The sequence below is a fragment of the Pelophylax lessonae genome (assembly GCF_965119305.1).
Source record: "Pelophylax lessonae genome assembly, chromosome: 8".
Classification (NCBI taxonomy): domain Eukaryota; kingdom Metazoa; phylum Chordata; class Amphibia; order Anura; family Ranidae; genus Pelophylax; species Pelophylax lessonae.
In genome coordinates, this window is record NC_138775.1 from 205,480,031 (window position 1) to 205,504,533 (window position 24,503).

General features: G+C 42.3%; 1 protein-coding gene across 1 annotated transcript in view; it reads right to left on the reverse strand.

Annotated features, from left to right (window-relative positions):
• Nucleotides 1–18,797, reverse strand: part of LOC309561726 (calcium-activated chloride channel regulator 1-like) — a 105,576-nt gene extending 86,779 nt beyond the window's left edge. The window contains exon 1 of the mRNA XM_082265719.1: nt 18,756–18,797. The gene's annotated coding sequence lies outside the window, so the exon portion shown is untranslated. The remainder of the gene's footprint in view (nt 1–18,755) is intronic.
• Nucleotides 18,798–24,503: the final 5,706 nt, after the last annotated feature.

The window sequence follows — 24,503 nt, forward strand, 5'->3', positions numbered from 1 at the left end:
TCCACCACTGAACCACGGGACAAGTCCCGGCAGAATAAATTAGCCAGGACTAGGTTCTATTGGGCGGGACTGTCCCGTCAAAAACGGGACAGTTGGCAGCTATGCAGCAGGTAAATCATAGTCTGCTCCATCTGCTTATCAGGGGAGCCTGATCAGTAATTAGGCCTGTTGCATGTCCATGTGCGATTCATCTGGGCTGAGGGAGTGTTCCCACTGTATCCAATAGGGGAGCCTGTTGGACAGTGGAGGAAACCCAGCCAGTGACACACAGGCTTTGTAACTATCCCCGTGGGTTGGCATAACAGTGGTGCATCCTGGGATATGTTATAAAAGCCAAGGGCACATGTCCCAGGAGGAGGGGGACGGCTGTCTCTCCTCCTGTCTGTATGGAAGGTGGTCACAGGCGGTCGGCCTAGTGAACCAGAAGTGTGGTGCTGAGCCAGGAGGTCCAGTGGATGCTGACAAGTGGAGTTGAAGGCAGAGCAACCTTGGGAAAAACAGTGTCCGTGAGTACCGGGAAGCTTGCCAGGGGTCTGCCCAGGAAGGGGACAACTCCAGTGCAGAGTCAGTGGACAGGGACTAGCACGCGCAGCAAGTGAGAAAGGGGGTGCCAAGTTTGGACCCTGAAGAGAAACTATATCAGGATCATATTCATTATCTTCACTTCAGTGACAAGGTAAAGCAGCGGCCTTGCCGTACATTACAGCTAGTTGTCCTCAGATTTGTGCATAGTTCATAGTTGGAGTATCTCACTCATCCCTTCTCCTATCCCAGTTCTAAATAAAACACAAAAATTAAATCCCCTGGACTGTTCATTGTCTGAGCCAAGTGTCTAAAGTGATACGTTTCTACAGACTGTTGCTACGGGTAACCCAGGGGAATCCAGAAAGTGCAATTCTCAGCAGTCCTCTAGGGGGCAGTGCTACATAAGCACAAAAAAAGATTCTTGCAAGATAACAGAACAAACAATTTTCATGTAATTAGCAGACATGGGAGTAAGTCACACATGTGCAAGTCACAAGCAAGTCTTAACCTTCAAGTCTCAAGCAAGTCCCGAGTTACTGTGGCGAAAAGCAAGCAAGTCAAGTCGAGTCCCTGCTAAAAGTCAAGCAAGTCAAGTCAAGTGATTTCTTTTAGTCAAGTCACAAATCAAGTCAAAATACTGATCTACCCCAATTTTCACCTTTAAATCAGTTAAAAATCAGTGGTCAGGAAAGGTTTTGTTTTATTTTCAACATTAACAAAACTGCTTAGTGATTTTTTTCTTGGCATATTAAAGAAACACTTTAAATGCCCAAACAGCTCAAAATCCTTCTTCCGGTCATATATCAACACCACAGTCACTAAAAACATGTGAAGTATTTCCATTGTTAAACAGCCAGTGTCCTAAAAATCAGAACACACTGAGGTGTTTTAAGTGACTGTGGTGTCAGAAACATAACAGGCACATTCATTTAGCTTGAACACATCTTGAGAAAATGCAAATATTTAATAACTTAAAGTAAAAGTCATTTCGAGTCATATGTCTCAAGTCAAAGTCAAGTCTCAAGTCATGAATACCAAGTCAAAGTCAAGTCAAGTCTTTTATTAATTTTAGTCAAGCAAGTCTCAAGTCCTCAAACTGGGGACTTAAGTCTGACTCAAGTCAAGTCATGCGACTCAAGTCCCCCACCTCCTGTAATTAGTATGGTATTTACAAAAAATAAATCAAATAACCAAGACTGCGCGTGCTCGGAAATGAAAGGATAATCACAATACATCATTTCTGAAGTTGTATTCTGTCTAGCGAGAATTTTTGTAACTTTAGTAACCTATTTGTTTTGCATATGAGACTAGCATGTAAAATAAATAGTTTGATATTCTCATTGTGTGTATGGGCCTTTTTTATTCTAGGAGCAGAGCATTAAGGAAAAACCGCTTAGTCCTGGTCCACACTGGTGTGATGTGGAAAACCCTGCTATTCAGTGCCGGTTCCCGCATTGTACCAGGATCACACAGTGGTTTACACTGAGATCTGCAAATCTCTGTGGGTGTCAAAGTTAATGACCCCCCCCCCCCCCAGATCGGTTCGCAGATCGCAGTGCGAACTGTGAAATGGTGCAGGAATTGGATTGCATAGGTGTGAACACCCATGCAATGCAATTCCAGTGCAAACCAAAAAAGGGCCCTGCACCATTTTTGTGCAAATGCGATGCAATTTCAGCCAAAAAGTTTGTATGGCTGAATTCAAATTGCACAGACATCGCATGTGATGTGCACAACAATGCGGTGCAAATCACATGCGATGTCTGGCATCGCAATAGTGTGATCCGGCACTTAACCTGGCACACATGCATAGTTTTTTTTTTTTGGTTCAGCCAGTGGGCTGAATGGAAAAAAAAAACACTTACAGATTCATCCATCCACACGAAAGGTGGATGCAGAAATCCCCTCCACGAGATGTATTCTGGCAGTGTGGACTCTTCTCTGTCAGAATACACTGATCAGCATTACAGCTGATTGGCTGCAAGCCGCTGATTGAACAAGGTTTTCCAGCAGGCTCCCATTCTACAGAAGCTGATCTGACAGGCGGCTTCTGTCTAACAGGCAAGGCCACACATAGATCAAAATTCAGCTGGTCCCTGCTGAACCGAACACATTTTGATCTATGTGTACCCAGCTTTACCTTGTTCCTTGCTCCAGTAGGGTCTCTCCAGTGCTCTAACTGGTCCTCGGGAGCTCCTGGGTAAACTGTGACTGGCTGTGGTTACACTCAGTTCTCACACCCAGGGCCGCAGCTCACATGGGCTGAATAGGTAACCGGTAACGATGGCAGACCCACATCTGGCTAGATAGATAGATAGATAGATAGATAGATAGATAGATAGATAGATAGATAGATAGATAGATAGATAGATAGATAGATAGATAGATAGATAGATAGATAGATAGATAGATAGATAGAGTATGTGCGTATGCCAAGCAAACAGTTGGTGCCAGATGTTTACAATAGAACTGGCAGACATTTCATAGTCCATATCAAAAGTTCTCATCAGATTGCAGGTTTTACTTGAACATTTGCGTTGCCACAAGCAGCCTTCCATATGTACTTCCAGCTTCATCCCACTCTCCCTGCCTCCCGCAGATCCGGCCTCACACTTGGCCTGATACTTGAACAACAGTTCTGGGCACAAAAATTGACTTTTCTGACTTTTTCTTCCACCGTTGCCAGGGGCAACCGGCCCAGTAACCAATGGCAAAATCTTGGACGAGCCCCCAAATATAGCAATATTTTTAGGCATTGAGCCTGATATGGTTCTGCCATTATTACCGGTAACACTTTAAACACATTTAAGTTGAAAACCCAAGTGTGAGAGCTGAGACAATGCCCATTCCAGCATCTTTGGGTTGTTTTGTTCATTTTGTAATGGGGATGGGAGAAGGAAATGAGTGGGATACTCCTCTGGCTCAACTAGGTTCAACTGGGACACTGTACAGAAAAATGCCCGTTAGCGCTGTCTTGATGCCAGCTGAATGCCGGCCAACGCTCCCTAGTGTTTGAAGATATTGTTCTGCTGAACTGTGCTGAAACTTCGACTTTAATACTCAGATTTACTCAGAAGATCCAGGACTGTAACACATTTGACTCCTGACACTCTGTTTAGCTCAAAAGTCCGGTGAACAGCTCCCTACAGCCCTTCACTGACTGAGGTAGCTCCTTGTAACTGCTTGTGCTGCTGCAACTCTTAACACTGAACACTTAACTCTTCAGGGCCCAACCGCTGGCGCCCCCTCTACACTTCAGGGTCCTCTCGCTAGGCACCCCCTCTGACACTTCAGGGTCCTCTTGCTAGGCACCCCCTCTAACACATCAGGGTCCTCTCACTAGGCACCCCCATTGACACTAGCTGGCTCCTGGATCCCTGGGACCTTCACCGGAGTGGTCCCCTCTACACTTCAGGCAGACCCTCAGGGGCAATTCACAGTACTCATGAACTTGGCATGCTTTCCTGGAACTGAACCCCTCTATCTCCACTGGTCATCGACACACTGGATCCTCTCTGCAGCTCAGCTCTCTCTCTGGACTCTCAGGCCGCCACCCAAGACACCCGATCCTTCTGACAAGAGGAGAGACAGCCGTACCCTCCCTGCTGGGACTCTGCTTTCTGCCAAAGATGCTGCATCATACGTTCCCCTCAAACCTATACCCACTCCCAGAATCCTCTGCGGCAGAATCTGCCTTCTCAGGTAGATACAGGCCTGAATGAACCGCTGATTGGGTTTCCTCCACTACCCAATGAGAATCCTCTCATGGAGCCAGTGGGGAGACTCCCCTCTCAGCAGCCACACCTGGGAGACGACAGCCCAGCTAAAAATCACGGCCCTACTGTTAGGCAGCCAAGGCCCACTATGCTTTTACCCAGCACCTACCTTGTAGGGTGCTACACTATGTTAATTCAATGAGGATATAGTCATATTTAATATCTTGTTTCAATTCTAGTGTGGCCTATACTTTTTAGTCACAATAAGGAACTGGGTGCTTTAGGCTAAAGTGATTGTAAAGGCTAAATGCTTTTTTTACCTTAATGCAATCTCTGCATTAAGGAAAAAAAAAAACTTTTTTATGTTTTGCTACCTCCAGCTGCCCCTAAATATTTACCTGAGCACAATCTTGACCCAGTGCTTTGCCCAAGAGCAGCAGAGCTGCTGTCTTCCTCTCTCACTACACTGGCTCAGAGGCAGCAGCGTGAGTCACAGCCTTTGAGGAGAGATCAAGGTGTGGAGCAGGTGGTGAAGCTCGGGATCAAGTCCGCAGATGTGCCACCATAGGCTTCCTTTGGTGACACATCAAGAAAAGGAGAAACCAGGAGGGCTGGTAGGGGACCCGAGAAGAAGAGGATCAGGGCTGCTCTGTGCAAAACCACTGCACAGAGCAGGTAAATATAAACCTGTTTGTTATAAAAATTCACAAGTCAGTAACATCTTAAAATCACATTTGTGAGTCTGGGATATTGTTCTCAAGCTAAAATTGCATACATCTCAAACTTATAACTTTAAATAATGTTATCTTCCTGAAAAGTGTTTACCCTAATGTAGAATAAGAGATTAGTCAGTTAGGCATCAAACATGCCAGGTCTAGAAGGTTAATAAGACATGATAGACCCCCTAAGAGAAATGTTTGTCAGATCTATATTTGGCATCTAACAAATTGTAATTTTATTCTGCTAAATAATATGCTGGTTTTCGGATTGTGAAAACTTGTTATATGGATACCGTATTTTTCGGACTATAAGGGGCACTGAAAATCCTAAAATTTGATCAAAAACCGCCAGTGCGCCATATAATCCGGTGCGCCTTATATATGAACCTTGGGTATTGAAGGAATCTCAAAACAATTTCTGTTTCACATTGCGCAGCAACAAACTTGAAGCAGAAATCAGAAATCCTATAAATACAAAGTGACTTTGAAATGGCTCCACAAAGGAGGAGACTTGCTTACGAGGCAGATTTTAAATTGAAAGCAATCAACCATGCAAAAGAACATGGAAATAGATCCGCAGCTAGAGAATGCAACATTAATGAGTCCATGGTGCGCAAGTGGAGAAAGCAAGAAGATGACCTACGTCTTGCAAAGAAGACGAAGACATTTTTCAGCGGCAATAAAGCAAGATGGCCGCAACTAGAAGACAGACTTGACCGATGGATTTCGGAACAAAGAGCAGCTGGCAGAAGCATCTCAGCTGTCGCCATTCGGATAAAAGCCAAAAGTGCGCCTTATAATCCGGTGCGCCTTATATATGAAAATAGTTTGAAAATTTATCGTTAACTGATACTGCGCCTTATAATCCAGTGCGCCTTATGGTCCAGAAAATACGGTACATAGATGTACTTGGAATTAAAGTGATTCTAAGGGCTAAAGGCTTTTTTTTACCTTCATGCATTCTATACATATTCATACATATAAATATTCTACGTATCTATGTATATGCTAAGTATGCAGCTCCCCCTGCAGTCCCCCTAATACTTACCCGAGTCCGATCGCGATTCATGAATGTGCATGAGAGTGGCTGTTCTCCCCGGTCTCTACCTATTGGGGGGGGTCGCTTGGCTGCTGAACACACAGAGCGGGGCTCGGGAGCGAGCTTGCTATGGGGGCATTTGGAAAAGTGGAGGAGTCGGGAGTGCCAGTGGGAGACCCGAGAAGAGGAGGATCAGGGCTGCAGGTAAGTATAACATGTTTAATTAATTCTTTTTTTACCTTGAGGCTCGGTTCACACTGATGCGATGCGGGAAGGCTGCGAATTCGCAGCCTGTTCCCGCATCGCACACGCACCCCCGGCAGTTCACACTGCCATATGAGATACGCTGGGGGTGTCAATGTAATCTTAACGACACCCCCAGTTTGATCGCATATCGCAGTGCGATCGTGCAGTTCGCACAGGATCGGATCGCACAAGTGTGAACCGCTGTGCGATCCGATCCTGATGCGGCAGCAAAAATGCCTCCTGTGCGTGTTTGCTGCGGGTGCGATGCGAATTTAGCCATACAAACTGTATGGCTAAACTCGCACCGCACAGCTGATCGCATGTCATGTCGGAGCAGTGCGCTCCGACATGACATGCGAACCCCGCACACGCAGTAGTGTGAACCGGGGCTTAACATCACTTTAAGGGTGTGTCCGCTGTACATAATAAAACTAAATCCCTTGAACCATTTTGTTGTTTTACGTTTCAAACTACTAAGGATACTGAGTGTAAATTAGGATGCCACTGACTCTATTTAGGTATTTTTTATTTTTAAATCCCTTTTAGTTAACTGTTGTTTATGTCTGTTTTGTAATATCTTTTTTTTTTTCAATATTTCTTGCACTGTTTTTGTTTTCCTTTCATTAAAATTATATTTTAAACATGGTTAAGCTCAATTTCTGAGTACTTTAACTAGAGAACTTTGCCTCTCCAAACAAGTTACCATAATAGAATTTCTGTAACATTCCTGTCTGGGAATGGCAGTGAGATATACAGACATTTTTATTGATCAGAATCGGAACAGCAGATGCAGGTAATGGTGCGTTTTACCATTTAACTGTTTGGCTAATGTCTGTGTATGTAAATGATTACCTTCTCAGTTAACCTGCCCCATTCACTCTTTGTCTGCTGGTGCTTAGTTTGTTGTCCTGTGAGCTGGAAAATCTCTGCGTAGGTTGAGACTGATCATGTAAATGCAGTGCACACCCAAAGGAGCTGCTGGCATTTAAGGTCCTGTTTCGTGCATACACAGACAGACACACTGTATTTTTTTCTTTATCACTGGCTTAAATAAACAGTCTAGGGGTGTCTATTTACGTATTTGTATTGTTGAGTTGAACTTGGATGGTTATGGGGAAGACATAGGATATCCCAAAAGAACTAAATCAACCAAGGACACCTCTCTTCTTACTATGCTGACAGAGACCTTCCACACAGTTCAGTACTCATTCTAGGAGAATGCCTAAGACTTTCTTCTTTGTAGAACTGAGAACTGCACACAATCTCTAGGGCACTGGTTTAGGTCAGTACCCACAATGCCACAGGATCGTCAGTTGCCTCCTTCTGATATCTGCCTGGCACTCTTCAGTGAGGGAGGCACAGTCTCAGGATATCACAGGACACTCTTACCTCCAGCCTCCACTGGGTATCCTCCAGTGAGCTCTCCAGACCGTAAGGAAGAAATCCCAGACTTTGGAAACAAGCCCCCCCAGCTTAGATTATAGCTGGGACCTTAATGACCTCCAAGCAGTGCCTCCAGAAGACCAATCAGAGGGTCAGAACCCCTCAGACAGCTAACTTGCTAACTGTCATGTATTGCCCGCCGTTGCTCAGTCCCGGCCTGTGTCCGGGAAACTGAGATCAGGACTGGGGGCATGACAGCTGCAGATAGGACTCCCTAATTCTCAGAAAACCTAGAGTAATTAATAAAATAAAAAACTTTCTTTGACATTTGTTTAGCTGCAGGGGGGGCTGCGGCAGAAAATGGACTATTTTTTTCAGGTGCGGCAAAGTAATCTGTATGCAGCGGCTCCCAATAGATAAACTAAAGCCCCAACCTCTGTAATATCGATCCGCTGGCTCGCCCTGGCAGATAGATATAGAGGAGTTTATCTATTGGGAGCTGCTGCATACAGATTACTCTGCCGCACCTGAAAATGGAAAAAAGTCCTTTCTGCCACTGACCCCCTGCAGCTAAACAAATAGAGCCAGAGAAAGTTTTTTATTTTTTTAATTGCTCTACGTTTGCTGAGAATTAAGGAGTCCTATCTGTAGCTGTCCCTGCCCAAATTGTGGGACACAGGACCAATAGTGCTGGCGCCGCTTCCCATTGCTATCAAAATAATTGGTTGCTAAGCATTCAAGCAACCAATCATGTTCAGACACAGGCCCCAGCAGGGGAGGAGGATGTAACTTCCCCCTCCCTGCTCCACCCCCTAGTGCTTCCGATTTCCCTGCCCACAACAGAACTGACTCTGAGGTGAGGGAGACCCACAGGGAGTCACTGGCAGAGGAAAGGAAGAAACATAGTGCCAGCAGCGCACAAGGTAAACAAATGTCCCCTCCATGCCAAGCTCCTGCAGGCCTTCCCATTACACCCTGTGCCTGTTATCTGACATTCCTCTCAGCCAGCAAAGCTAAAACTTTATCACATATAATTTAATGGTGAAATAACAACCAGAATGAATTCTGGCAGGAAAAGCAGCTGCTGAGGAACTATAGGTTGCAGCATGACCACAACGTTTCAACGTACCTCTGTACAGAACATGCTGAGGGACGTTTTTCTGGAATGTGCTTAAGTCAAAGATGGCCCAATTGTACAAGAAGTGCCAGAAGCATGGGCATGCTGGCTCTTGTAGTTACTCAACACTTAAAAAGACAAAATTGTCCAAGGTCTGCTAATTTACAGGAAGTTTCAGCATTTAGTTTATCTCACCACCCTGGGACTCGTAGTTCCTCAAATTACCAACACACTAGGAACAAAAGTGCACCAATTTCCAACATTGTCTGTCCAAGGTAATAAGCGACAATGCTGGGACTTGTAGTTCACAAAATATCTGAGAAGCTTGTATCACGTATTTGAGCCCCCTGAGGGTAGAAGGCACTACCTACATATGCCTGCAACAAATAACTCAATGTTAATGATATGGTTTTTGCAGGACCACGCCCATTTTAAATGAATGCCCTGCCCCTAATTAAAGTACATGCTGCGCTTACAATGGTGTGCTGGGCACATGGCAAAAAAAGATGTCCATAAAAACTTTTTGGGAATGTTGGCAACTATGAGAAAGGGAATTCCTGTGGCAGGGCTGAACCTGTTGCAGCAAATAGTTGCTTGAAACCCAGGAATGGAATTGGATTTGGACTCAGGCTTTTTCAGGAATCAAACCTTTTTATTCGCTAACGAAAATGGCTTAGCCCAACTTATGCCCGTTTGCTAAGTGTCCAAGTAAGCATGTACATCACATATATAAAACAGCAGTTACGTCACAGATACATATTTCCCTAACTACCTTGGCAGCAATACAATACATATCCTCCTCCTACCGATGACTCCTGCACATCTGTGTGTAGCAATTTCATCCCTGGCCTTCACACTTATCTGTATTCTCGTTATTTCTAGGAGAATAGAGAGGAAAATATGAGAGAGGAGTGGGGGCTAAAATGCGCAGCTTGACTGTCATTGTCTCTGTAGTGCCACATAATCTGCCATTTTGTTTTAAAAGGCTATTTATCCACTATTTTAGAAGCTTTCCAGGTACTGCCACAAACCCAGGCTCCAACAACCGCTTCTCCAGGCTTCAGATTACTTATGGCCACCTATTGGACACACCTCTTCAGGGATGGCTGGGTCCCCATAAATATTCATACTGCTTTCCTATAATGAATTCTCTAGAATGCAGTGTGAAGCAATTAGTCCAACAGTCTGTGAAACATCGAGCAGACCAGAACAACTAAATTCTGGTACACTGATTACAGAGAAGCTAAACTACGTTTTGCAATCTACTCTAACTGGGAGGGGGCTACATAAACATCACAGATCCTAATACAGAGTGAAAATAGTGAGGTACCAAGGAAAAGCAGCAGTAGGGAGTAAATTCAGGAAGAGGTGTGTGTAAAGGAGACTGCAAAGGACAGTCTACTTTGCCTTACATAAGCAAAAGAGTGGACAGAGGCATAGGCCGCTCAACACGTACCTCTCATTCCCTTGCCTTTGAACAGACAGATCAAAGCTGATTTGTAGTGCACAGTTGTGTATTGGGTAACTTTATTTCCTGAAAGATATGGGTGTCAAGAGCAAGGACATTTGAGCTCCAGTCATATACCCTTTATGTTATGGGTTGGGTAGGATGACAAAATCATTTGTGTAGTACAAATGTCTTTATTGCACTGCAAATACTTTTCACTGTGCAAACATCTGTTTTTCACCAGAAGAAAATATTGCAGAATGTTAAATAGTCCACCCAGGTCTAGAATAGCTGACACTCCCTACCATTCCCAATGAAAAATATGCCTGTAGTTAGCCGATATGTAATAAACATAGTTTTATTCCATGCATTTCCCAATCTATCTATACAAAACAGTACTAACAAATTTACACGCCTGCATAGCACAGTTCTCATTTTAGCAAACAGAAACCAAAAAGGTTTTGGAAATTCTTAATAAGGAAGTAGTGGTGTTTCATATCTTGTTTCGGTTCTAGTGTCACCGGTACTTTTTGCTTTAAATCAGCATAAATAGCAAAAGGAATTTACTGACACTAGAATATATATATATATATATATATATATATATATATATACACACACACACACATATATACATACGTACACACACACACATACACATATATATATATATACACATACACACACATATATACATACACACACATTATATATATATATATATATATATATATATATATATATATATATATATATACACACACACACATACATACATACATATATATATATATATATATATATATATATATATACACATACATACATACACACACACACACACACACTATATATATATATATATATATATATATATATATACACACACACATACATACATATACACACACACACACATATTTATATATATATATATATATATATATATATATATATATATATATACACATAAACTAAAGACCCACGCTGGAAGCATATAATTCCTGTGCCCCAGCAGTTGGTAAACCGGAGTGAGTGGAAAAGGCATAAACAAATATAGAAGAATTTACCAGCGCTATATATACTGTACATGTATCACACTCTAATCATTCATGCAGTACTACAATGTGCAAAAGACACCCACATCCATGCAAAACAAGCAAATATAGTGAGATTTTAGTGAAGTAAGTCCATACAACAAAAGTTCAATCCTTGTCATAATCCAAATGCTCTAAATAATAATGCTGGGCCGGATTTACTAATACTCGAAAATGCAAAATCAGGTGCAGCTGTGCATGGTAACACATGGTAGCTTCTAACTTCAGCTTGTTCAGTTAAACTTTGACAAAAGAAAAAAAAAAAAACTGGAAGCTGATTGGTTTCTATGCAGAGCTGCACCAGATTTTACACTTTCAAGTTTTAGCAAATCCACCCCAATCTTAAACCTCTGTGATCAGTGCCCTGAATATGTGAAAAGGCTCACCAGATCAACGTAACCTCTTATTTCTAAGCAGGTCATGAAGCGCTTTATGTAGGTGAATATGGAACAATCCAGTCTGCTCGCTTTCTTTTAACTCTACCAAGGCTGCCGCTGCACCCCTTGCTCTCCAATACTATCAAGACAAGAGAGAGCACCTCCAACTTCTCTCCTCTCTCCTTTGGTCAAAATAATGTTGTACAATGTGACCTCGCTCCTCCATTTATCACTACAGGTACAGACATTTAAAACAAAATCTCATAGTGTAGTATTGAGGTGAAAAAGCACTTTAATAAAAATAATTATAATCAATTATACTCCTCCACATCAAAGCAAAACTTTGCATATCTCTCCCACAGGTTTGGAAACACTGGGGACACCCGGAAATACTGAGTGAATGGACGTTACAGAAACAAAACCATATACACTGTTATGAATTTGTTTGCATCCTGTATGATTTCCTATCATTGTGATACAAAACAGTGATCTAATCCAGTTATAAAATCATTGATTGAACATTCCTAAAATGAAACATTTCAAATAAAGTTCTGCTAGTGTATGGCCAGTTTAAGACTGGGCATCAAAGGGTACCTTTATGTATACGGGCTTTTACATTGCTTGTTTATACCTACAAGTACCAGATTACATTATTAGGCAGCAATACATAAACACTGTATAAGTATATTATCAAAAGTATTGGGACACCTGCCTTTACACACACATGAACTTTAATGGCATCCAAGTCTTGATCTGTAGGGTTTATATTGAGTTGGCCCACCCTTTGCAGCTATAACAGCTTCAGCTCTTCTGGGAAGGCTGTCCACAAGGTTTAGGAGTGTGTCTATGGGAATGTTTGACCATTCTTTCAGAAGCACATTTGTGAGGTTAGGCACTGATGATGGACGAGAAGGCCTGGCTCGCAGTCTCCACACTAATTCATCCCAAAGGGGATCCATCAGGCTAAGGTCAGGACTCTGTGCAGGTCAGTCAAGTTTCTCCACCCAAAACTCACTCATCCATGTCTTTGTGGACCTTGCTTTGTGCACTGGTCCAAATCATTTGGTGGAGGGGGATTATGGTGTGGGGTTGTTTTTCAAGGGTTGGGCTTGCCCCCTTAGTTCCAGGGAATAGGACTCTTAAGGCGTCAGCATACCAAGACATTTTGGAAACTTTTATGCTCCCAACTTTGTGGTAACAGTTTGGAGATGACCCCTCCCTGTTCCAACATGGATGAGTGAGTTTGGGGTGGAGGAACTTGACTGGCCTGCACAGTCTTGACCTCAACCCAACAGAACACCTTTAAAAAGAATTAGAGTGGAGATTGAGAGCCAGGCCTTCTTATCCAAAATCAGTTCCATGACTTTACAAATACGCTTCTGGAAGAATGGTCAAACATTCCCATAGACACTTTGTGGACAGCCTTCCCAGAAGTGTTGAGTATCGTATAGCTTCAAAGGGTGGACCGACTCAATATTAAACCCTATGGACTAAGACAGGGATGCCATTAAAACAATGGGGCATTATTCCTCCCACTGACACCAACTGCAGGGCCCTATTCTTCCCAATGACGCTAATGATGGGGTGCTATTTCTTCCCCTGATACCAATAACGGGGCACTATTCCTCCCAATGACACCAGTAATGGGGCACTATTTCTTCCCCTAATGCCAACAATGGGGCAATATTCCTCCCACTAATAACAATGATATGGCATACTTTACTACCATTGGCGACAGGGCATTTTCTACTCTCACTAGTCACAGTCCGGCCCCCTCAAAGTCTGAAGGACAATAAAAAGTAGTTTGGAGACCCCTTATACAGAGCATAGTTGCTACATAACTGTTGTAATTTATTATTATTAAAAATTATATTGGAGTTTTTAATTGCAACTGCTATGATTTCATGAAACAAAAGAAATGAGCAAAATTGCTACCTCTACAAGCTTTGTATCTATATAGATATTTCCCTAACAATCACTTTATGTTAATATCATTTATACTTTGTACCCTATTTAAATAAGAAACATGGCTAAACCTTTTTTATGGGTCACATATATTGTGGGTTACAGGAGTCCACTTACTTTTGCTCTCCTGTGACCCAGAATCAGCCGCTGTCAGCTGACGTCACAGAGTCGCTCCAGGCTCTGGAAGGATTCTGACCATATTGTCGGGATCCACCCAGATACCTGATTGACAGCCAGGTACACCTGCCCCCTCATCAGCTCCTTGCTCTACTGAGCCTTGGAAGAACAAAACAGAGAGTGGTGACTGACAGTCACTGTTCTCCACTCTGAGAAGATTGAAAACTGAGCTATCAGCTGTCATGTGATCACTCAGGTCCCGGGCTTAGAGCTGACGGGGCACAGCTGCAGCATCAGTCCAATGCTACAGCATAGAGGTGAGCATTGATGTTGTTTGTTTGTTTCTTACTACCACAAACGTTTCCTTTAGTGCCGGTTCACACTTATGCGATGCGGGAAGGCTGCGAATTCGCAGCCTGTTCCCGCATCGCAAACGCACCCCTGGCAGTTCACACTGCCATATGCGATACGCTGGGGGTGTCAATGTAATCTTAACGACACCCCCAGTTTGATCGCATATCGCAGTGCGATCTTGCAGTTCGCACAGGATCGGATCGCACAAGTGTGAACCGCTGTGCGATCCGATCCTGATGCGGCTGCAAAAAAGGGTCCTGTGCGTCTTTGCTGCGGGTGCGGTGCGAATTTAGCCATACAAAGTGTATGGCTAAACTCGCACTGCACAGCCGATCGCATGTAATGAAGGAGCAGTGCGCTCCGACATTACATGTGATCGCCGCAGCCGCATCAGTGTGAACCGGCACTTTGTTCCGGTTCACACTGTTCCGACTTGTCAGGCGACTTGGTCGCCTGACAAGTAGCGGTCCATGCTGTGCAATAGGAACCGTTCTAATAGGAGCGACTCAAGTCGCCCCAACTTAGAAAAAGGTTCCTGCACCTCTTTTTTGCAAAGTCGGAGCAACTTGCATTGACTTCCATTATGTGAAGTCATTGCAAGCCGCGCCGAAGTCGCGGTGCACAGGCGACGGCATTAGTCGCCCGAAGTCGTGTCGGATCAGTGTGAACCGACACTTAATGTGCTGAAAAATATGTTGATATAAGAATCAATAATACACAGTTGTCTCACTCAGTGCTGTGTGCCAACATCACAGTACATAATGATAAATACCAAGAACAATTTATATATTTAATAAAATATACAATAAATTCACGTGTCTAAATGATAAATTCAAACAGTTCATAAAAAAGTTAATACAAGTACAATAAATCTAGAAAGAAAAAAGGATGGGAATTGTGAAAATATGGCCAGTGTCTCAATAGTGAATTCTGAGAAAAAAAGAAGAATTTGTAGATACATGCAAAAGGATAAAAACAGCTTTCCAAGGCTTCTCTGTGGATCGACACCAATTAATATCAATGGCTGCTTACCAGAGCATATTGGCTTCCAAACGAATAAAAGCCAAACGAGCCTTAGGGACAGGTTTCCCAAACACTTGCACATAGATACTGCTAATCCCAGCTTTTATATTTTATGCACACATATATCAGGAGTGAAAGCCCAATTCGGAGAATGATGGGATTAGCAGTATCTACAGTATCTCACAAAAGTGAGTACACCGCTCACATTTTTGTAAATATTTTATTATATCTGAAGAAACGACACTTTGCTGCAATGAAAAAAGTAGTGAGTGTACAGCTTGTATAACAGTGTAAATTTGCTGTCCCCTCAAAATAACTCAACACACAGCCATTAATGTCTAAACTGCTGGCAACAAAAGTGTGAACACCCCTAAGTGAAAATGTCTGAATTGGGCCCAAAGTGTCAATGTTTATAAAATACAGGCTATGTTTTAAATGTGCAATAAAGTGCTTAAAATATACGGTAACCTCCAACTTATGAATATGAGCTAGATAAACATCTATATAGATAAATATAGATATAAATCTATTTTGCACATAAAAAGCTTAAATAACCAGGGCTTTTTTTCAGCTGGAACTTGGTGGAACTTAGTTCCACCACCTCTGGCTAAAGCCCTCTGCTCCCTGCTCACCACTTCCCCTTGTAAACACAGAAGTCTGGCTTTTGTGATTACAAGTGACAGCTTGTCTCCCAATTGCTCCCACAGATCTGATCTCCCAAGCTGCTTCAACAGGATGTGCAGGATGGGGACAAGGTAGATTCAGGTGCCTAGGGTGCAGTGCAGATGCCAACATCCCCACTGGATGATCTCCCTGCAAGTGAGAGGGGAGGAGCCACCTACAGTGAGCAGGGAGGTACTAGACCCAGCTGGGTGCTTCAGCTTAATACAGACACAAATGTAAGACATGTGGAAGATGGTGGAACTTTTAAGGCGGGGGGAGAAGATGGGTCCAGGGGCAGTGGATGGGGAGGGGGGGGGTGCATGCAGAGGTCAGAGCTGAAGAGGAGTAAAAGTGAGATGTGGATAAGGATGCAGAGGTAAGCAGCAGCTGTGGAAGAAGGCTGAACTCTGCACTCTGTATGCTGCATGTCCCTGAACTCCACACTATGCATGTAGCGCACCCCTTAACCCTGCACTCTGCAGGTAATGCACTCCAGGCATTTAATGCCCCTTTAAGAACCTCCCACTGAAATTTTACCACATCCACTTGAAAGGTGTGTTTTTTTTTTTTTTTGGGGTGGGGATAGGGGGGTTTGGGTGGCCGTGGTTAAGTTCCTGCACCTATTTTCTGAGAAAAAAAAAGCCCTGTAAATAACTATATTGTGCAGTGAAAAAAGTCCATATAAAACAGTGTAGAAAAAAAAGTCCATATAAATATAAAGTGCTGTCACAAACGATTCTTTCTCAAAAAAGTGGCAGCAGTGTTGTAAACGTGCAAAGATTAAGCTAAAAAAGGATTTAAAGTGACGATGTGCTTCAAACAGTGTCCCAGTGAAAGTACACCAAGAACCGCGCACCCCCTCGTGGCTGGGTCCTCACCTCAATTTATGCGACCTTGCGATTAAGCTTGGTCAAAAAACACTTAGGCTGCATTCACATGTCAGCTTATAATCGCGGGCAGAACCGCCGCGGTTCCGCCCGCGATTCGGAGATTTATTGCAAATCGCGGGACGCCTAGCGTTGCCCGTTGATTTGCAATAGCCCCCCAAACGCCGAGCGATGTTGCCGCGATTTACGCCCGCCGAATCGCGGCAACATCGCGCAAACAAAATCGTGGGACGCAATACGCTCCAAAAAAGTACAAGAGCTTCTTTGGAGCATATTGCGTCCCGCGATTTTGTTTGCGCGATGTTGCCGCGATTCGCCGGGCGTAAATCGCGGCAACATTGCTCGGCGTTTGGGGGGCTATTGCAAATCAACGGGCAACGCTAGGCGTCCCGCGATTTGCAATAAATCTCCGAATCGCGGGCGGAACCGCGGCGGTTCTGCCCGCGATTATAAGCTGACATGTGAATGCAGCCTTAGTGCCTTCCTAGGCTAGGAACAATCTTCCAATCCCCCCAAGTGGGGATTCTCCCTCAGGAATCGCTCTTTGTGGCAAACAGTGATGATATCATACATAGAGGAAAAGAAACTCGATAGTGCTGAAACCCTTTTTAAAAATGTATTTTATAAAAGCAATACATTTACTCACATACTGTTGGTGCTGTGAGTGCACCAATCTATCTATAGCAATCCAGCATCAAAAACTGTATCATGGTGGTGTAGTAGAATCACTTGTCAGCCTCTAGCCACCTGCATCCACCTGCTGCCTGTTTGTGTGTGCAGTGCTCCGTCCGTGCCCCTCCCCTACGCGTGACGACACAGGGACCTCGTGTCTTCCTCAGGGGGATATATTTTAAGCACTTTATTGCACATTTAAAACATAGCCTGTATTTATTTTATTTATTGCATGGCATTATTTGGGAATCTTTGCTGGCCATACACTAGCCAAAAAATCGTTCGTAAATCTGCCATCTGGTCCGTTCGTTTTTTGTCCAGTTAAAGGGCACAAATAGAAAATTGGTTTTAACTTCTCAGAGCTGAAAAATCGAAGGCACAGTTTGGAAAATTCTGTCGAACGAACAATAAATTAAAAGGTTAGTGTGTGATGAGGAAAAGGGAAGCAGCCATTTTATTTATCAAATATTTATTTATGATTATGAAACATGGATTTATAATCAGGCAGATATATTGGATGTATATATTGTGAGAAGTCCTATTGTATAACAGCTGTTGTATTCAAAAGCCATTTACAGCTCCAGCTGTTAAGATTGCCATCTCGACCCTTGAAGACCTGTTTAGCCAACAAGCTTTGGAAGTGACACGTCTATGTTAAAATGACCATCCGCATATCAAAAGATGTTACCAAAGACTCATATGTGACTTTACAGAAACTAGATAGCTAGGTTTCACCCACTTTAGAATGTATAAAACTGTATTAGAAACCCAAGCCAGATAGAGCAATGATTATTAAGCCAACAGAATGTAATGTGATTGACTTGCTCTCCAAACATGTCTTCCTATCTACATGTTTGTCTAAATAAATATAATTTTCAATCTGGCTTCAACAGTCAAAATGTTACTGAAAGCCGTGAGTTCTGGGGTTACCCTCACATGTGTTTCTTGCCCAAACTGTTTGCACTAGGCTTGTGTGACAAGATGAACGAAAAACAGATTCATTTATGTCCATCGATCAACATTCCGTCATTACATGATGGCACGATCGTCTGCTCTCACAGCTGAGTGTTCATTTTTCGAAAATGAGGTTAAACGATTTTTCGTATAGTGTATGGCCAGCATAAGATATACTTCACACATGCAGAACAGCAGAAAATCATTCATTTATATAAACTTGATAAAGCATGTAGAAATATAAGACATCATATTTCGTGTGCTGAGATTACTTACTGTAGCTGCTAAAATTTTCCAAATTTGCAAAGCAGCGGCTTTTAGAAAGCATTCTTACTAGGAATTACTATCCAGCTATATAGACTTCTGTAGTTTTATGAAGTATATGGAACCATGCTGTATACATGCAGTACAGCAGAAATCACTAATATGAAAATTATAAGAAAGAAAGACTTACAAATGTTGGTATCCAGATCTCGTCTCGATCACGAGAAGAAGGTTACTGATAATTTTTCTCTGTTCCGTTCTTGTAACAAAAAAGCAGGATGTAACCATTCATAGGAAGGGGAAAGTGAAAGCAGGAGACCGTGCGATCTCAGGTGTGGGAAATTCCAACACGAGACTTTGGTGAAGTCAAACAATAATGTAGCAAAATTTTACAACATTTGTTAGCTCAAGATCAACATTTCAAAACAACTAAAGCCTCATACACACGATGAGAATATCGGAGTGATCGTCTGTTTTAGGAGATACTTACACTGCCTATAGGTAAGCCTTATTATAGGCTTAACTATAGGTAAAATTTAAGGATGGAAGTTTTCTTCCTCTTTAACCATTTCAGCTCCGGAAGGTTTTACCCCCTTAACCGGTTAACGACCGCCCGCCGCAGTTATACTGCGGCAGGCAGCCGCTCCCAGGCAAATAACCCTACATGTACGGCGCTCGCTCTCGAGAGGCTAGGGGGGGCGAACGCACGCTGCCGGCAGCGCGCTCCCGTCCCACTCGTCAGCGGGGAAGCCGATGCAGCGGGCAGGCTGCTCCGATTGCCGTCTGGCACCCGCAATCGTTCCCTGCTGAGAGAGAAGAACGGTCAGCTGTTGTAAACACAGCTGACCATTCTTCTCCTTGAAATGATCATAGACGCCATGTGATCCTTCTATATAGGATCACATGTCTCTATGGTCATTTCAGAAGCCAGGTCCCAGTTAGAATCACTCTCCTAGGCTCACATTTAACCCCTTGATCACCCATAATGTTAACCCCTTCCCTGCCAGTGTCATTATTACAGTAACAGTGCATATTTTTAGCACTGATTACTGTAGTAATGTCACTGGTCCACATAAAAGTGTCAAAAATGTAAGTCAGGGGTCCGATCTGTCCGCCGCAATGTCGCAGTCCCGGAAAAAATCACAGATTGCCGCCATTACTAGTAAAAAAAAAAAAAAAACAATAAAAATGACATAAATCTTTCCCGTAATTAGTAGGCAAGATAACTTTTGCGCAAACCAATCAAAATACGCTTATTGCGATTTTGTTTTACCAAAAATATGTAGCAGAAAACAAATTGGCCTAGAATGTTAAAAAAATTTAGATTTTTAAATTTTTTTTTTTTTTTGAGAATGTCATATAGCAGAATGTGAAAAATATTGTTTTTTTTCCAAAATTATCACTTTTTTTGTTTATAGCTCAAAAAATAAAAATAGCACAGGTGATCAAATACCACCAAAAGAAAGCTCTATTTGTGGGAAACAAAAAAAGACATCAATTTTATTTGGGTACAGCATCGCATGATGCGCAATTGTCCGTTAAAGTAACACAGTGCTGAATAGCAAAATAGGGCCTGGTCAGGAAGAGGGCAAATCCTTCCGGGGTAAAGAGGTTAATGACCAGGCCGTTTTTTTCGATTCAGCACTGCGTTATTTTTAACCAACAATTGCATGGTCGTGCAGCGCTGTACCCAAATGCAATTGATGTCCTTTTTTTCCCCACACATAGAGCTTTCTTTTGGTGGTATTTGATCACCTCTGCGGTTTTTATATTTTGCGCTATAAATTTTTTTTTTTTAAAAATCTTCTTTTTTTTTTATCAGTTTAGGCCAATTTGTATTCTGCTACATATTTTTGGTAAAAAAAAATCCCAAAAAGCGTATTTTAATTAGTTTTTGCAAAAGCTATAGCATTTACAAACTATGGGATAGATTTTTGGACTTTTTTTTTTGTTTGTTTTTATTAGAAATGGTGGCGATCAGCAATTTTTAAAGGGACTGCGACATTGCGGCGGACAAATCTGACACTTAGTGACACTTTTTGGGGACCAGTGACATTAATACAGTAATCAGTGCTCAATAATATGCACTGTTACTGTATAAATGACACTGGCAGGGAAGGGGTTAACACTGGGGGTGATCAAGGGATTAAAAGTAAGCCTGAATGTGCTTTCTAACTGTGTGTGTGTGGGGGGGCTCTGTGACAGGCTCACAGAGATCATGTGTTTCAGCTTAGCTGAAACACACCATCTCACTGTGCCTGTCTGACAGGAATGCCGCCTGCTTTGTTTACATAGGCAGGCCGCTCTCCTGTCAATTTCCCCAAAGATCGCGGGAGGCCATTGGCAATCGAGCTCGCTCCTCCAGCGGTCTGGTCTAATCAGAGCGTGAGCGCAGCACCAGCCGCGAGCTCACACAGCCGAGACCGCTTGCATATAATCATGTAGATCTATGTTATTATGCTCAGCCGAGCCGCCCTGCCGCAGTAAATCTGCGTGGGGCGGTCAGCAAGTGGTTAAGGGCTCATTTACACCATACGTGCATGAAAACTGGGAACTGATGGAAAAACTGTGCAGACTTCACTTGCAGAGACATCAGTTTCACATCAGTTTTTATGGGCGTCAGTTATGTGCCCTGTTCATACCAATGTTGATGTCATGTCAGCTTTTTCCTATGCAGAAGATTGCATACATTTTTCAGATTCCTGCGAAAAAATCTGCACGTTGATACCAGTGTTCTGGTGTGAACAAGGCACATAGAGAACAATTTTTTATGCCCTTGCATAATGCATGCAGAAAAACTGACAGCTCTGCGCCATGGTGTGATCGAGGCCTAACAGTTTCAAAAAACAGTTAAATTCCTGGCACATTCAGGGAATGTAACTGTCACACTGGTTGTGCTCTCAACCAAGCTGTCAAACCATCCAATGGTTGATCACATGTGCAGCATCATTGCAGTTGAAGATTTGCCGCTTGCCAACTTTACATTGTACATATACGGTGGTAAGGTGACTCTCCTGTGCAGGATCACGTTCCTGTATGTGATCCAGTACTTCCCGGTCTGGGGCGCGCACAGCGGGAGCCAGTCAGCAGGACCCGTTGATCGTTCGGGACAGAGGCAGAACGGCAGTCTGCCCATGTAAACAAGGCTGACTGCTGTTCTGTCAGTAGGGAAGGTAGTGATCCTGTGTTTCTGCGAAGCAGGAACACGGATTTCTGCCTTCCCATAGTACAAGCCTTTCCCCCCACGGTAACCAAGCACATTTAAGGCCACACATTTAACCCTTTGATCGCCCCGATCTTAACCCCCCCCCCCAGCCAGTGTCATTAGTACAGTGACAGTGCATATTTTTAGCACTGATCACTGTAATAATGTCACTGGTCCCCAAAAAAGATTCAAAAGTGTCAGTTAGTGTCAGATTTGTCAGCCGCAATATCGCAGTCCCGCTATAAATTGCCATTACTATTAAAAAAAAATAAATAACTAAAAACCCCATAAAAATATCCCATAGTTTGTAGACGCTTTAACTTTTGCGCAAACCAATGAATATACACTTTTTTTTTTTTACCAAAAATATGTAGCAGAATACAAATTGGGCTAAATTTATGAAGAAATTAGATTTTTTACATTTTTTTTTTATTGGATATGTTTTATAGCAGAAAGGTAAAAATATTGTTTTTTTTTTTTTTCAAAATTGTCGATCTGTTTTTGGTTTTAGTGCAAAAAAAAGAAAAAAACACAGAGTTGATCATATACCGCCATAAGAAAGCTCTATTTGTGGGGAAAAAAGGCTGTGCAATTGTTAATTACAGTAAAGCAGTGCCCTATCATGACCTGTTTTCTCTATGGAGACATCAGGGGTGTATTAGACCTCCTGCCCTCCACTGCAGCTAATCAAGCATAGATGATTAGATGCTTCCTTAGCTACAGTAGTCAATAAAAGACACTTTGCCAATTTACTGCAGCAAGATCAGGGAATGGAACAACAGTACAGCCATTTACAGCACTTTTCCAGCTCTAAAAACCAATAGCAGCAGCTGTGAGCTTGCGTTAAAGTGGGATTAAACCCAACATTTATTTTGTTTCGTAAACCCAAAACATTTGTTTTATTGCAAATTTCTAATTCTTAGATTAGGTGGATGTGGTAGATTTCTTGTTTAGGCGTTCTTTGCTTTATTTTCACCTGGTGATCTAGCCAGTAAGTCTGTTATTTTTCAGTAGACCAAGCTGTCCTGCAGATATCGTTGAAGGGTTGTGAAAAAAAAACATTTACCATTGAAAGGGGTGCTTTCAATGATCAGCTTTTATTTATTTATTTATTTATTTATTTATGCAAAACCTTTATCCCAAAAGGAACAAAACTTGTGCTGTGACTGCTTATAAAGTGTTTGTTTATAAGTGTTTTTGACACAATAATATGTGAGTGATTCCTTAGTGAAAAAAAATGTTTTCTTCAAATATAAATAAAATTAATCCAAGTCCTCAAAAGAGGATATGGGACAAAAAAGTTAATTAAATATATTATTCAGTGGATATAATACATAGAAGGTGCATATACCTTACTTCCACAATTTCAGTGCCCCAATGTTTGTGCAAATCATATATAAATAATAATAGAAATTTGAAGATACGGTATATACAATAATTATATAAAATTGTAAAAAGTGATTAAAGTTCGTGCAGTGATATGACAAAACAATATTCTCCGTTCGGGTGCTCCACCTTGTGGCTAATGCCTAATGGTAATCAATGCTGCTTACCAGATTCAACCAGGTCACACAGACCTCAAATTCCTTTGATCCTATTCAAATAGGGTGGATCAATCCTCCATCAAACTCCTCCACATCTCATCTCTTTAGTATTTACAATGGAAATGGGAAATAATACAGGAAAAACTCCTCCTTCTCCTCACTCCTCCTTATATTCAAACACTTGCGGGTCTCAAGCCGATAATTATACAAAATTGTTAAAAGTGATTAAAGTTTGTGCAGTGATATGACAAAACTATATTCCTCATTCGGGTGCTCCACCTTGTGGCTAATGGTAATCAGTGCTGCTTTCTATTATTATTTATATATGTTTTGCGCAAAAATTGGGGCACTGAAATTGTGGAAGTAAGGTTGATGCACCTTCTATGTATTATATCCACTGAATAATATATTTAATTAACTTTTTTGTCCCATATCCTCTTTTGAGGGCTTGGATTAATTTTATTTATATTTGAAGAAAAAAAATGTTTTCACTAAGGAATCACTCACATATTATTGTGTCAAAAACACACACTGACCCCATAGCACCATTCCTTTAAGGAACATTTTACACCCAATATCCACTTATACCAGCGCCTACTTCACTTTCCCTACCTAAGTTGCTTATAAAGTATTGGCTGGAGTTTGGCTTCAATTTGTACATCTAAATCTGCTAGTGCATTTAACACTCTTCTCCCACCAGACTGACATTGTTGCTGTCCAAAGATGCCCCCTTGTTCTCTTTCATTCAGAGCAGGGGGCACTCTAAAAGAGGAGGGGTGATACTGGCCAGATCACCAGATGAAAAGAAAGAGAAAAAAAATCTTAAAGTGGTTGTAAAGTCAGAAGGTTTTTTTTTATCTTAATGCATTCTACGCAAATTTTTGGGGTGGTGCAAACAGGATAATGTAATAGGCATTGCTTTGTGGCAAAAAACGCTGTAAAAAATTGTGTGACTTTGAGCTCACAAAAGTGTGAAAGGGGCCTTCAGTGCCCCCTTTCAATTCAGAGAGACCAGCGTGCCCCCTTTCAATGCAGAGAGACCAGCGTGCCCCCTTTCAATGCAGACCAGACCCTTTCAATGCAGAGTGACCAGCGTGCCCCTTTCAATGCAGAGTGACCAGCGTGCCCCTTTCAATGCAGAGAGACCAGCGTGCCCCCTTTCAATGCAGAGTGACCAGCGTGCCCCCTT